The following is a 14,015-nucleotide window of genomic DNA, read 5'->3' as shown; positions in this document are numbered from 1 at the left end:
GGAAAAGGACTGTGACAGATTAAAAAGCACCATTTCACTTCCAGGTCCAAGTGGGTGGCTACTCCATTCCAGCGACCAGTGGCCAGAGGGGATTGGGGGCTCGGGGATAGCAGAACTTTGGATTTTTCAAGGTGATTTCGGAAACTTGGAGTTTTGTGTAAACCCGTTATCTTTGAAAAAGGTTAACAATTAATCTGAAGTTCTGAAAATTCCTGCCACTGAAACAAAACATCTCTCCACATTAGACACACCCCACAAAGCTACCCATTTGCAGATTGTGATTGAAAGTGTTTCCCAAGGTGTTGTCGCCAAGGTGGACAATTCACAGACGGCACGCGCGCCATCACTGGGTTCCATCTCTTGGAGGGGTTATGTTTTCGTGGTGGGGGAAAGGCAGGTGACTGGAAGAGCCATTCCAATTTCCCTGTCTGATGACCACAACTTCCAGCTGGGTGGAAGCAGCAGGTAGCAGAATGGCAAGGCCACTTCCCCTCTCCCTCTGAAAAGCTACTTACACTCTTGCTATTTACCCTGCCTTTAATGGGAAGCCAGCTGTAATGGACTTCAAAGTTAAACAGACTTTGTTTGAATTCCTGGTTGGCTCTCTTTTCCAGCTCTATGACCAGGCCCAGTTATTTACTCTTTGGTTTCTCGGCTCTAAAGGAGGGGTCAGAGCAAGGCTTTCCTTGCACAGTGGGTGGGTGTGGGGGGGTAGTCACAACGTGCAAGATCTTCCTATAGTGCCTAGAACATAGCAGGAGCTCACAAATGGGGCTGACCCCATCCCTCTGCATCCAGGCACTGTTACAAGGAAAATGTCCTTGTCCAGAAAAGACAGGTGTAACCACCAGCTTCCAGGTCACTGTAGAGTTGTGACATAATGATGCCCCAGGTCCTCAGAAGCCTGGGGTTTCGCTGTTCTTAGCTCTGCAGGGATCTGGGGCAGTTGTCTGCCATGAGATGTTCTGTCGGGTGAATCTCCTGTTATCATTCTCCCTCCAGGGCAGAAGAGGAGAGGTGGAATCTGTCTGGCAGTCGGCTGTGATGGGATCTGCCTCTCCAGGTCCCTGCATGGATACCAGCTTTTCTTGAAAGTCAAAGGCAACACACTGAACAAACCCAGGGAGAATGTGGGTACAGCATAGAGCCCGAATGATGTGGCAACAGGTGCTGGGATCCTGGGATGAGGTAAAACCAGAGCAAAGATGGGGTGAGGGCAGCAACTTGAGTTCTGGAGCTTTCTCTGGTGAAATGGGGCCACTAAACCACCACTGAATGTTGACAGACGGACCAGAATCTTCCAAAGAGTGTCCTATACAGATGACTGGACTCCCTCTAAGACAAGTGAGGCAAGCTGAAGAAGGGTGAATATGTCATCTTTACCTGTGAAATAGTTTTATTATTCCCATTTCACAGATGAGTAACACAGAGGCTCTGGAGCATGGGCTAAAGTTTTATATAACAGTGGGGCTGGGATTTCAGATCAGTCAAATTCTAGAATCCAAAGTACAGGTACCTTTGCAGTTTGACTTGCCTTTGGGCCTGTGTGAGAGACACCACTCAACAGCTCATCGTAATGAAGTATTTGAAATCACTCTTCAACAGCACAGGGGCACAAACAAGGGTGATGGAGAGAGAAGGGCAGGGGGAAGAAGTCCACAGCATCGGACGATGCCTTCCCAGGTCCAGGTCAGCTAACAGGTACTTAGCTGCCAATGGGGAGAAATGCTTTTGGAAGAAGGGAGAATTTCATAATGAAGAACAACTTTATCTAGCCTGTAGGGCGGGAAGTAAGAATCTGAAATCCCTTTTTCTTAATCATTAACTACCTTGCATATTTTCCATAACCTTTTCACGTGTATGTCTTGCATTGTGATTAGTTCTAGGGACAGTGGCCGTCTTTCATACTTAAGTTCCACTTTTAAAAATATCTGAGACAAGTGAGGCAGGGAACGTATCATCAGTCAAAACTGATCGAGAAAGGACAGTAGTTTTATTTCAGTAATATGTGAATCCAGCACCTCCTGCTTCGGAAAGGGGGAGAGCCCACAGCAGACATGAGAGCTTTTTGCTAGTCCTGGTATAGTTTTGACATGGGATGCTGCGTGCTGTTTTTGGAAGAAGGGAGAACTCTGTCATGAAGAACAACGCTATCTAGCCTATAGGATAGGAAAAGAATCTGAAATTCCTTTTTCGTAATCATTAATGAACTCCATTGTTCTTTCAATCTAGGTTTCCAGGTGGTGAAAGATTAGCTGCAGTCACTGTACTCAATCAGAAAGTTATGTAGGCCGGTGTCCACCAAGTCTCCACTGCAACAGACTGCATGTCTTAGGACAGTGTCCACCAACAGTCTCTGCTGCAGCAGACTGCATGTCTTAGGACAGTGTTCACTGCAACAGACTGCATGTCTTAGGACAGTGTCCACCAACAGTCTCTGCTGCAGCAGACTGCATGTCTTAGGACAGTGTTCATCAACAGTCTCTGCTGCAGCAGACTGCATGTCTTAGGACAGTGTTCATCAACAGTCTCTGCTGCAGCAGACTGCATGTCTTAGGACAGTGTTCACCAAGTCTCCACTGCAGCAGACTGCACGTCTCAGGTGTTTGGAGTTAAACTCTGATTAGTTTAATTCATGACAATCATCCTGGACAGGTAGATAAGAACTGAGATAGAAAATGAGGAAGATAACCAGCAGATCTCTAAGTGATCTACAGTTGATAACTGAGTCTCAAGAGATGCCTTTCCTCTGTCCTGCCCAGTCTACCTCACATCCTGTGACTCTCAGATTAAAGCTGGGAAATTTTAAGACTCCAAAGGGAAAACATATTCAGATGAGTGATCTACAAACAAGTGACAGACCAAAAATCCCAGGACTTCGATGCCCTAGGGTCACGTGCCATGCCTTGGTCTTTACAAATGGGCCAGTACTAAAACAGAATTAGTCAACCCAAAGCAGGACTAGGGTGAGATCAGATTCCAGAATGAGAGGAGGGAAACATGTCTGGGCATAGGTCAGAATCCAAGGCACTCACTCATGAGGTTCGAGCAGGACTCTGTTCCAGCCTGAGAAGGAGGCAGGCCAGGGAACTGGGGCAAGGGTGAGGTGGGTCTGAGGGCTGGGTGCTGACGAGATAGCTCCCCAGCCCGGGCTGCTGCTCCAGAGGTCTTGGTACTCTGTCAAGAGCCAGCATCTGAACAAAGCCTGCTGCGTTTATGAATTGTCTAACCACAACGTTCTGATCTCCAAGCCCCATTCAGTGAGAGAGCTAAACCCAGCACAGAATGTAACTTCTCGGGGGCCTGGGCAGACTTCCTTTCATCTCTGACTTAGTAAATCTCCTTTCTCCCAAAGAAAATTAAATACGAATTCCACGAAATTCTGAGCTTTAACCCATTTTTTTCTTGCTTGCTTTTTCTTTCCTCTCCCCTCCCTGCTACTAGGCCCTCAAACACCCATGAATATTTACGTTTCAGACTCTCTAAAGAAAAACAGATTTGTGGCTTGTGTGATTCCTCTTATCCTGTTATATAGACCAGAGTGGGGGCAAAGGGGGTGGAGAGAGCGTGCTTCAGAGAAGGCAGAAGGTTAGCAAAGGGTCCGAAGCTGGGCAAGACTTAAAGGGGCAGCTTCTGAGCTGTGCCACGTTCATTCTTTCCCCTGGTGAGAAGAACCGACGCTTGGCAATGAGAATGCGGCCTGTGGTCGTGCTGGGCTGAAACCTGGGCTCTGGAGGTGCAGAGCAGAAGGACCCGTCTCTATGGACTTTGGAGAGCGCTCCAAAGCAACCTGCTGATTCCTCAACCCTTGTAGACACCTAGTCACTGACTGTTCTTCCCTCTTCTGCGTCAGGGCTGTGACATCTGCTGTCTTTCTCCTGAGGTCTTCTTATGCAGGTCACAGACTATTGCACAGCTATTAAGAATCTGCTTTAGGACTATGCCCACACAAGGACAGGGGCTGCGTCAGTCTCCCTCACAGAAGACTCCTTACTGCCCAGCATAGGGCCTGGGCAGGATGGATATGAAATACTTGTTTAGATTACTCTCCAAGTAGGGTGGAGCTCCTTGGTCATCAGCTGACGGTGACATCAAAGCTCAGAAAGGGAAAGGACCAACTCAGGGCATCCAGAGCATCCAGGGCTCGTGATGAAAGAAAAGGGGTCTGAACGCAAGTGTGAGAATTCTAGAGACCATTGCTTTCCGCCCTGCTGGGAAGCTTTACAGAGTTCTCACGGCTCCTTTAATTCCACCCAGTTGGCAGGATCAGAGAAACAAACTTGTTAGAAGATGAAAGTGGAATACGGTAGCCTGGCTCTTACTTCTCCAAACCTAAGTGCCAGGGCTAGGGCACTGGTTAAACATCGGATTGGGCATCGATCATACTTGCGTCAGATTCCAGCTGTGGAGCCTCCATGCTGCCCACCCTGGGGCAGGTTTGCTATAGTAACTTCCAGGAGGCTCAGTATCCTCAGCTGAGGAATGTTGACACTGAAATGCGTGGCTGGAGCTCAGGCAGACATACAGAGGCACACAGCAGACGGGGTCAGATATTCCTATTGTTATAGACCGCTCTTCCTTGTCACAGCTGAGACGGTGCCAGGGGGGCAAAGGAAAGAGGAAAGATGAAGATGCCCTTTCCCAATGACGAAGAGTTCTCTGAAAAGTCGATACGGAAGAAAACTGGAATGGGGGCATACCACGTGACCTGTCCAAGGAGCTGGTCAGGACACAGGAAACCTAGCGCCCCAGTCCATCCTTCAGGGACCCCAATCTCATGTCAGTCACAACAACTGGAAATGCCCATCTTTGTCCTTTAAGCCGCAAGCAGACTGGAGGGCATTTGGGCGTCCCTTTTGTCTTTGGAGTCCAGTAATAGGAGTGTGCATGTGAAAATCCCTCTACAAGCCATAAAAATCACTCATTTTTAATAGCTCGTGAATACAAACAGTATCCCACACACGTGAGAAAAGAAAACAGACTTCTGGCAGCAGCGCTGAGGACATACCATTTACAGGACTCTTGCAAGACAAAACGCAGTTGGGTCGCACAGGGAAGAAAGGAACACAGATGTTTCTTAAGACTTTACATCCCCTCCTCTTTGTTTACTCCCTCTTCCTCTCCCTCCCCAGCCACACTGCCCTGCCTCCCGAAAACCCTTCTAATCTGCAGAAGCCTCATACTCTCTCTCCATGATGCCGCCGCCGCGCCGCACACTCAGCTGCAGAGAAGAGAGTCCTTTCAACAGATGTTTTGTGTTATCTCGATGTGCGCCTCAAGAAAGTGTCTGTTCACCATGCCAAAGAAAACAATTGCGTGTAGCAGGACTTTGTTCCTCTGCCTAAAAAGAAAAACGTCCCCAAACAAGCTGACAGCTGCAAATGGTTAGAAATAAACCGGCCACCCCTCTACTCTCCATCTCCCTTCCTCGGTCCTTCCCCGGCTCCTTTGTGCTGTCCTCTAGCCTCTCACAGTGGTTGCCGCAGAAGAAAGGGAAAGATTAACATGTGATTATATGTTCTAAACAGATTATTAATTCGTTCAGACATGCTATTTTCCAGGCATAGAAAGTACTGTTTCAGCTGCACAAAGGAGCAACTGTAAATGCAATATGCGGCTTCTGCTTCTCTGGCATCACAACCCCAGCTGCCACAGGCTGCCCCTCACCCACACCCAGCTCCTGGATGGTTTTCTCTGTTCTCAGCTGTCACAGTATGGACACAGAGGTGCAAGCTGACTGAGGACGATCCAAGAAAACCGGAGTCTAGTATTCCTTACGGATGGACAATAAAAGCAATTAGGAAGAAAGGAAGAAAAGAAAGAGGGAGAGAAGACGGGAGGGAGGGAGGGAGGGAGGGAGGGAGGGAGGGAGGGAGGGAGGGAGGCAAGCAGGCATGCAGGCTAACCTTAGTCGTCTGGGACAAGAGTGGCGGCCTATGAATGTAATCCTAGTACTCAAATAGGACCAACCAAGACCCTTTTCTTGGAGGTGATATTTTGAGTATCTTCACAAAGAAAAATATCCTTTATTCACTAGTTGTCTTCCATTTTTGTGAAGGGTCATTAGTCTCACATTTTGTCTGGACTATTTCTCATCTACAAACCACCCTTTAACCACAGGGCCCCACGCCCCCACCCTCCCCCACCCCCCCCACCTCCCCCACCCCCCCCACCTCCCCCTCCCGCTCCCGCCACCTGTAGCACCTCCTGCAAAGTGCATGCACCTTCCCCTCCCAGGCTCCCTCATTTTATTACCACAGTTCTCTCTCCACCTGGCAGGTGGGGAACCCTCCTAAAGTGCAAACCTAACCAAGAACTCGGTCTGTATAGGACTCCAAGGCCACTAGCTTGCTGCCTCCCCGGTGACATTAAAGCTACTAAACGTGATTTCCCACACATGCATCTCTCTATCTGCAGAGATTCATCTGGATCTTACAGTCTGCAACTGTACTGCAGCCATTAGGAGCCAAGATTCTCCCACGTGTGTCCGACTCCGGGGTTTAGGTGGATCTCTTGCCACATACCAGAGTTTTGTTTTTTTGGGCTTTGTGTTCTGTTTTGAAGGCAATTGCTTTTATACATAAATGTTTGCCTACATGTGGGTATGTACAGCATATGCATGCCTGGTATCCATGGAGGCCAAGAGAGGGCACTGGACCCTCTGGAACTGGAGTTAACTGAAGGTGGTGAGATGCATGCAGAAGCTGGGAACTGAACTCGAGTCCTCTGCAAGAACATCAAGTGCCCTTAATGGCTGAGCCATCTCTTCACTCCCAACCCTTTCCAAATACTTTTAAAAGAATGTAATTACATGTATTCACGGTAGAAGCTGTGCTAGAGTGCAGTGTCTGAGGACTGTCATCGAGCTGGAGTTACAGGGAGCTGGGAGCCACCTCACGGGGATGCTGAGAATCGAACTCATCCCCTCCAAGAGTAGCATGGGCTCTTAACCTCTGAGCTATCTCTGGAGTTCCCATGGATTCTTGTCTGGGCAACTCCCATTTGTTATCCAAACTTCAAGTAAACTATTATTCCCTCCAGAATGGTCTCTTGGCTCCCACCCTCAGTCTAGGTCCCTAACAACCTGCATTTCGCCCGTGTTGGGACTTTAACACAGTATCTTATATTGTCTTTTTTTCCCTTTTCCCTGCCTTTGGTTGCTGTTTTCCCCAGAAGACCATGACATTTGTAACATAAGAGAATATATCTGTTCAAAGTTATACCCCTGTCAGCTACTGTACCCAGCATATGATGATTCTCAGGAAGCATTCATTGGGTAAATATAACTTATAATCCTCCTCAAATTCACACGTCAAGTCTTCACTGCCCCATAATGACAGTATTGGCTGGAGGTGGAGACAATATGATCAGAAGAGCACCAATTTCATAAATGGTCTTAGCCCCTCCCTTAAGAACGTCCCTGTAGCCGGGTGTGGTGGCGCACGCCTTTAATCTCAGCACTGGGAGGCAGAGGCAAGCACATCTCTGAGTTCAAGGCCAGCCTGGTCTACAGAGTGAGTTCCAGGACAACCAGGGCTACACAGAGAAACCCTGTCTCAAAAAAACCTAAAAAGAAAAATTAAGAAAAAAAAAAAATCCCTGTGTGATGTCACAGCAGACCACTGTCCATGAACGTGGCCCTCATCAGATCTGCATGTGCCGTGCCTGGCTGGACTTCTAGCCTCTGGAACTGTGGAAACGAAGACATGTTTATTAGCCCTGGTACTTCTGCTACAGCAGCCTGGGTGGGCAGAGGCAGTGAAAGAGCTTCACGGGTGAGCAGGTGAGCTCGAGGAACATGCCGGTAATGAGCACTTACTCTTGCAGCTCCCAGCTTTGGCCCTCAAGTCACACTCTGAGAATCACTAATGAAAGACCCCAGGAAACCGCTACAGACTCACGCACGTTAGCCTTGTCACGTCTAAGGCAGTTGGCGGCGGTGAAAACTAACCCACATTTCTCTCTCAGTATCTCAGAGAAGTACATCTTTCACTCAGCTTTTCACTGGTGGTGAGGAAGAGGCATTTCCTTCCGTAAATGAGGCTTCACATTTATATTCAAGTGCCTATTTGCATCTAGGCAGAAAAGCCTCGACATGCAGAACTCTGGAGGTTCTAATATTTGCAATGATACAGGATTGATTGACAAATAATCCAGGGACACATAATGATGGAGGGGTAAGGGGAAGGCGGGGGTGGGGGGTGGGGTAGGATGAGGTGGGGTGGGGGGTGGAAGTAACTAATATTAGTAATTTATTCTGTGGTGTTAAGGACTGGACCCAGGGCCTTGGATGTGCTGAGCGAGTTTTATCGCACTAAAATATAATTTGATCTTTCATGGGAAGTGGGGAGGATCCAGAAAGATTGGTGAGTAGGCTCCAGTGTGAAAGAGAGCTTTCCAGATCCAAAAAGCAAGAAGTTAGTCTGAAGCTGGAACATAGCTATTGGGAATCTCTCCAGATGGAACAGGTCTAGGAAGATTCAAGTCAGACTCATGGTGCACACACTGACTACAGCATTCAGGCTGAGGGAGGCTGTGACTGCCTGGTGTGCACACACACACACACACACACACACACACACACACACACACACACACTATAGCACACAGGCTAAGGGAGGCTGTGACCGCCTGGTGCACACACACACTACAGGACACAGACTGAGGGAGGCTGTGACTCTGGTGTGCACACACTACAGGACACAGGCTGAGGGAGGCTGTGACTCTGGTGCACACACATACACACACACACACATTAATAATAATAATAATAATAATAATTCAATAGCAACATAAAAGTTTGAGCATGTAAAAGAGACACAGGAACCAATGTAAAAGACCTCCCAAATGGCCAGCATTAGAACCCTCTGACCAGCAAAAATCAGTGTAGTGGCACTGGGTTATAACCCAAGGTATAAAATAAATATCTACAAAGTCACACTGATACAATACACAGCGGAAAAATAAATCAGGAGTTTGCAAAGTGTCTGTGCTGTAAGAGTTGAAACAGTTTGTGCAGATGCCACCTGGAGGCAGAGGAGCCCGAGTGTGTTCCTGAGGGGTGACTTGCTTCCTGGAGAGTGTGCTCCGGAAGGGGTGTGACTTCACACAGGAGGAGTCTGACAAGCATACCCCTGGTCAAGCCATCTCGGCCAACACGAATGGGAGTAAACGTGGTTCATGGAGTATTCCTCTGATGGGATGTGATGAAAGCCACTTGCTGGTGAAGTCTCTGTCACCCAAACCCATCAGGCCCACTATGTGATGACAATAAACAAAACAAACAAACAAAAATAACAACAACAACAAAAGCAAACAAACTCAAATTAGGGAACACGTTACAAAGTATTGGACCAATGCTCCTTCAAAGGTTGACGTTCCTCAGAGACAAGGAAGGTCTGTTCCGCCTGGGATTGTTCTTTCAAACTCTAATACGTTGTCCTGGAGCTTCCGTGTATGCCACACATATAGACACATGGGCACATCTGCATCACAGCTCAGAGAGTACAGGGAGACGAGACGACAGATGTAACTGGTAATTAGATGGAGTTTGGAAACAGAAGAGCATCGGTGACAACCGGCAAACTTCAAATACAGAGTGGAGTGCAGGAGCAGCGAGGCTCCAGCCTTAGGTCTTCTCCTGTGGCAAATGTGTGACGAACTCATAGAAGATGTTACAACATGGAAAACCTGGTACCAGGTGTATGGATGCTCGGGCCTACCCTCTGCGACTTTTCCATAGTTCTAAAGCTGCTCCATATATATTTTAAAACACCCTATGAGTCAAAATACATGTTGATTCCAGGGGCTATGAGTTTATGCCCTTGTACATAAAATATATTTACTGATAAAAATATCTGATTGGAGCCAGGTGGTGGTGGTGCACGCTTTTAGTCCCAGCACTTGTGAGGCAGAGGCAGGCAGATCTCTGTGAGTTTGAGGCCAGCCTGGTCTACAGAGTGAGTTCCAGGACAGCCAGAGCTCCACAGAGAGATCCTGTCTTGAAAAATACAAACAAACAAACAAAAATATCTGATTGGAACTAGTTTGGCAAGCCCATTATTCAATAATTACCCAGAATTTCTAGATGGTAGCAGAATATTAAACTAAGCAGGTGCCTTTGGAGTGGGGTCCTACGACAGCTTGTCTCTGATTCCATATTGTTCTGAACAGAGAGATTATGTCACCTGCTCAGGGATACTGGTACAGAACTGGAATTTCAACCCAGAGCTGGCCCACTCCAAAACATCCATTGCCCAAATGATATACCTTCTACCTCTCAAAACCCAAGGCAACACTTTAAAGTTTATTCATCCTTGAGAGAGTATCTGTTGATAGCTTTTAAAAACTGCTACTGAAATAAATTTGTTATGTCAATTTTAAGGTCCTCATGAAACATCATTTTTGAGGAAAGTCTGAGAGTTCAGGAAACCTGTCTTTTGGAATTTGATGGAACAGGGATGAGAGAGGAGATATGAGAGGAGCCAGATGGCCGAAGAACTTGCTCCTTCGTACTGAATAATAAACGCAGAGGTAAGATGTTGAAGGCGGCTGGCCAAAGTTAGTCAGCAGATGTGTTTACTTTGGACTACATAATGTGGAAATGTCGCCAAGTCTAAAGGAAAAGAGAGACAGGATACAGAGGTCAAGAGTGCTGGCTTCCTTCAGACCTGGAACAACTGGGGACTGGTGTAGCTACATGACAACCGCTCATCCAGGCCTGTTCCTGAAAATGGACGATGCTGCACACACCTGGGCCGTCCCGTCCACTTCATGCATTCACTCTGCCAGCCTGGCTTCTTTTCTTGTAAACGTTTAATTATGTGTATGACTGTGTGCGTCTGTGAACAGGTTTCAGCAGAGGCCAGAAGAGGGTGTAGGATCCTCTGGAGCTGGAGCTACAGGGGGTTGTAAGCCACCTGATGTGGGCACTGGGGTCGAACTTAGGTCCTCTGAAAGAGCAGTACATCCTCCACCACTGAGCTATCTACACACACACACACACACACACACACACACACACACACACACACACACACACCAGAGTGAGAGAGAGAGAGAGAGAGAGAGAGAGAGAGAGAGAGAGAGAGAGAGAGTGTTATATCTATGTGTATATGTGTGTGTTTGCATCTATGTAGATGCCTGTATATGCAGGGGCCCGTGAAGGCCAGAAGAGGTTATTGGACCCCTGCATCTAGAGTTATAGGCGGTTGTTAGCTGCCCTGTGTAGATGCTGAGAACTAACCTCATGCCCTTTGGAAGAAGAGGAAGCTCTCCTAACTGCTGAGCCATCTCTCCAGCTCCTGATTTTTTTTTTTTCTTGTGGTTCTAAGGTGTTGAACCCTGGGCTTGGCAGATGGTAGACAAATGCTCTACCATTGAGGGAGGCGCTAGCCTGAATTCCTTAAAGGAAACAATGTCTGTGATTGCAAATTGACCATGGTTGATCTCAGGCCCTTTTTTTAGACACACAGGGAAGGAGGGTCTCTGTCTCCTATGGGGCCATCTCAGGACAATGCCCATTGCTTTCCACCTTATCCTTCAGACTAGTTCATTAATCTCACTATTGTTGTGTTTTATACAGCTAGGTGAGGCTTGATTGCATAGAAAATATCTATTTCACTAGTAATGGTGCCTCATGTACCTCATACCTTCAGACTTCTTCCCTGAAGCACCACTGAGCTCTTAGGGGACGGTTCCCTTTTCTCACGCTGTATTTGTCACACCTGCAAACATCCCATTTGCATGATTTCTGAAGGCAACTCTGAGTACTAAGGGCAGACTTCTAAGACTGATGAAGGTAAATGGGCTCGGTGTTTTTCAACATAGGAATGGCTACCAATGCCTTCCCTTTAATCTGTACAGGCCATCCTCCAGTTACATATGCTGAACTTTCTATCACCTGCATATCTACACCGAGCACCTGGATTCCCTTTGATATAGTTGATTTTGATCTGTGATATAGTAACTGCAATGATGTTTTGTGATGTCTCACAGAAGCACTGTTAGCCAGGTGTACTCACTGAACGGAAGAAAAAAAACAACCCTCCTCCTCCACCCCACATGGCCTCCCGCCTCCTCACCAAGGGAGACCCACGCACAGACAAAGTCCCCTTGCTCTCTGCTCTCTGCTAGGTTCCTATGAAGTTTTTCCACACTTTTAGGTGCAAAGGCAAAGCAGCATCCTTTGAGACCATAATTAAGAATCTTAAAATGTTTCTAGTTCTGAGAAATTTTCCAACTTACAAATCTATCATTTACTTTACAGCTATATTTTGCAGAACACATATTTATAAAAGCAGGTGACTGCCTAATTAATAGTAATTAAATATTTAATAAATTAATTAGTAAAACAAATTAATTAATAAGGTATATTAATAATTATCATTTTGAGACTATATAACCCTGGTTGGACTGGAATTCACTATGTAGGCCTCAAACTCAGAGAGATTCGCCTGCCTTTGCCCCACAAGTACTGGAATTAAAGGCGTGTGCCACCATGCTTGACCTAAATAATTTTTTTATTCTAAACACAATAATATTTTTGAAATGCTAGAAAAATTATATAAAGTATAAATTTCATTACTATCCATAATTGTACCAGGAAACAGCTACTGAGCAATATTTTTCCTTTTAATCTTTTTGTAGTATATATATATATGTGTGTGTGTGTGTGTGTGTGTGTGTATACACACATACATATGTAGCTCTCTAAAAATAAGATTAGACTCCTATATTGAGTTTGTACTTTTCTAGATGTAACATTCATTATATTGTAAGTACTAAGTATTCTTTCAACAATGAGTCATTGCAAACTCATCATGCAGATTTAATGTCCACTGAGACAAGGTGGTTGAGTAACCCTGGGCATCTGTCAGTCTCTTACAACTCTCCTTGACTAGATTTATAAGGGTGGACTAAAATCCACAATTTATAGCAACAGCTCATACACATTTTGCACTGTACTTCGTGGTAGATCTGCTTGTTTTATAGACAATATCAGAATTTTCATCCTGCAGGGCCGACTCTCCCTTCACAACACTGAGTTCCCTGGCAGCCTCACATGGAGAAACAGGGAGACAGGCCTGAGAAGCTGAAGCTATTCATGGCATTTAGTCCTTGAGTCTGACAGTGGGTCTCGATGCTAACTGTTCATTCAAATGACCAATGAGACAAAAGAAAAAACCGGACGGCCGTGGCCCACATTATAGTAGCCGAGTCTGAAGTCCCCAGTTTTGTATGCTGCCTGGTGCAGAAACACTAGCCCAGAGCAGTGATTTTTCAAGCGCGGCCCCGCAGCACCAGCAATATCAAAGAACTTGTCAGAACTGAGAGTTCTCAGGTCCTGATTCAGCAGCATTGTATCAAACACTCTGGAGCTAGAGTCCAGAGACTCATGTTGTAAGATGTCTTCCAGTAATCCCCAGCCATCACAGTGAAAAAAGCACAAGCTTAGAATGTTCCTTTGCTCACACGTGGCCTAAAGAGACGACTGCATAACCAAGCAAGGAGGATGGCTGGGGTTGGGTGGGAGTCACAGAATCTGCTCACAGATTTGAGTTCAAATCCCTCATCTGTTGTTATACTCATGCCATGACCCTGGGAAAATCACTCAGGCTCAGTCTCCCTGCAGGGGACACAAATATTAACAGTATCTACATCATTGGGTGATTGTGAGAAGTGAATGGAAATAAATGGAATAAAATAGTGCAAGGTATTTTCCAAAATACACGAGAACTTAGGTGGATAGAGCCGACTAGTGGCCAAGAGACCAGGAAGAAAGTTTCACAGATGGAGGACACTGAACATCCAAAGCAGAGTTTTGCTTCCTAACTCCTCTTTAGGCCCTCCAGAGATGAGGTGGTAAGCCATTCTCCTAGGCACTGTCTTTGAACTGTGGACATGCTGACAACCCAGGGCTGCAGAGTTGGTGTGGTCACCTGGGCCTGAGCACAGCTGGGGTGGGGAAGGGGAGGAGGAGGAGGCTCCGTTCCAACCCCTACACCAGCATTCTC

At 46.6% G+C, this 14,015-nt stretch overlaps 1 protein-coding gene across 2 annotated transcripts in view; it reads right to left on the bottom strand.

Moving 5' to 3' along the window:
- Positions 1 to 14,015, bottom strand: part of Mob3b (MOB kinase activator 3B) — a 198,114-nt gene that overhangs the window by 37,141 nt on the left and 146,958 nt on the right. The window lies entirely within an intron of this gene.

The sequence above is a fragment of the Peromyscus californicus genome, unplaced genomic scaffold (assembly GCF_007827085.1).
Source record: "Peromyscus californicus insignis strain IS unplaced genomic scaffold, ASM782708v3 Scaffold_5__1_contigs__length_169319896, whole genome shotgun sequence".
NCBI classification, from domain to species: Eukaryota; Metazoa; Chordata; class Mammalia; order Rodentia; family Cricetidae; genus Peromyscus; species Peromyscus californicus.
This window is presented reverse-complemented; position numbering and strand designations above follow the sequence as displayed.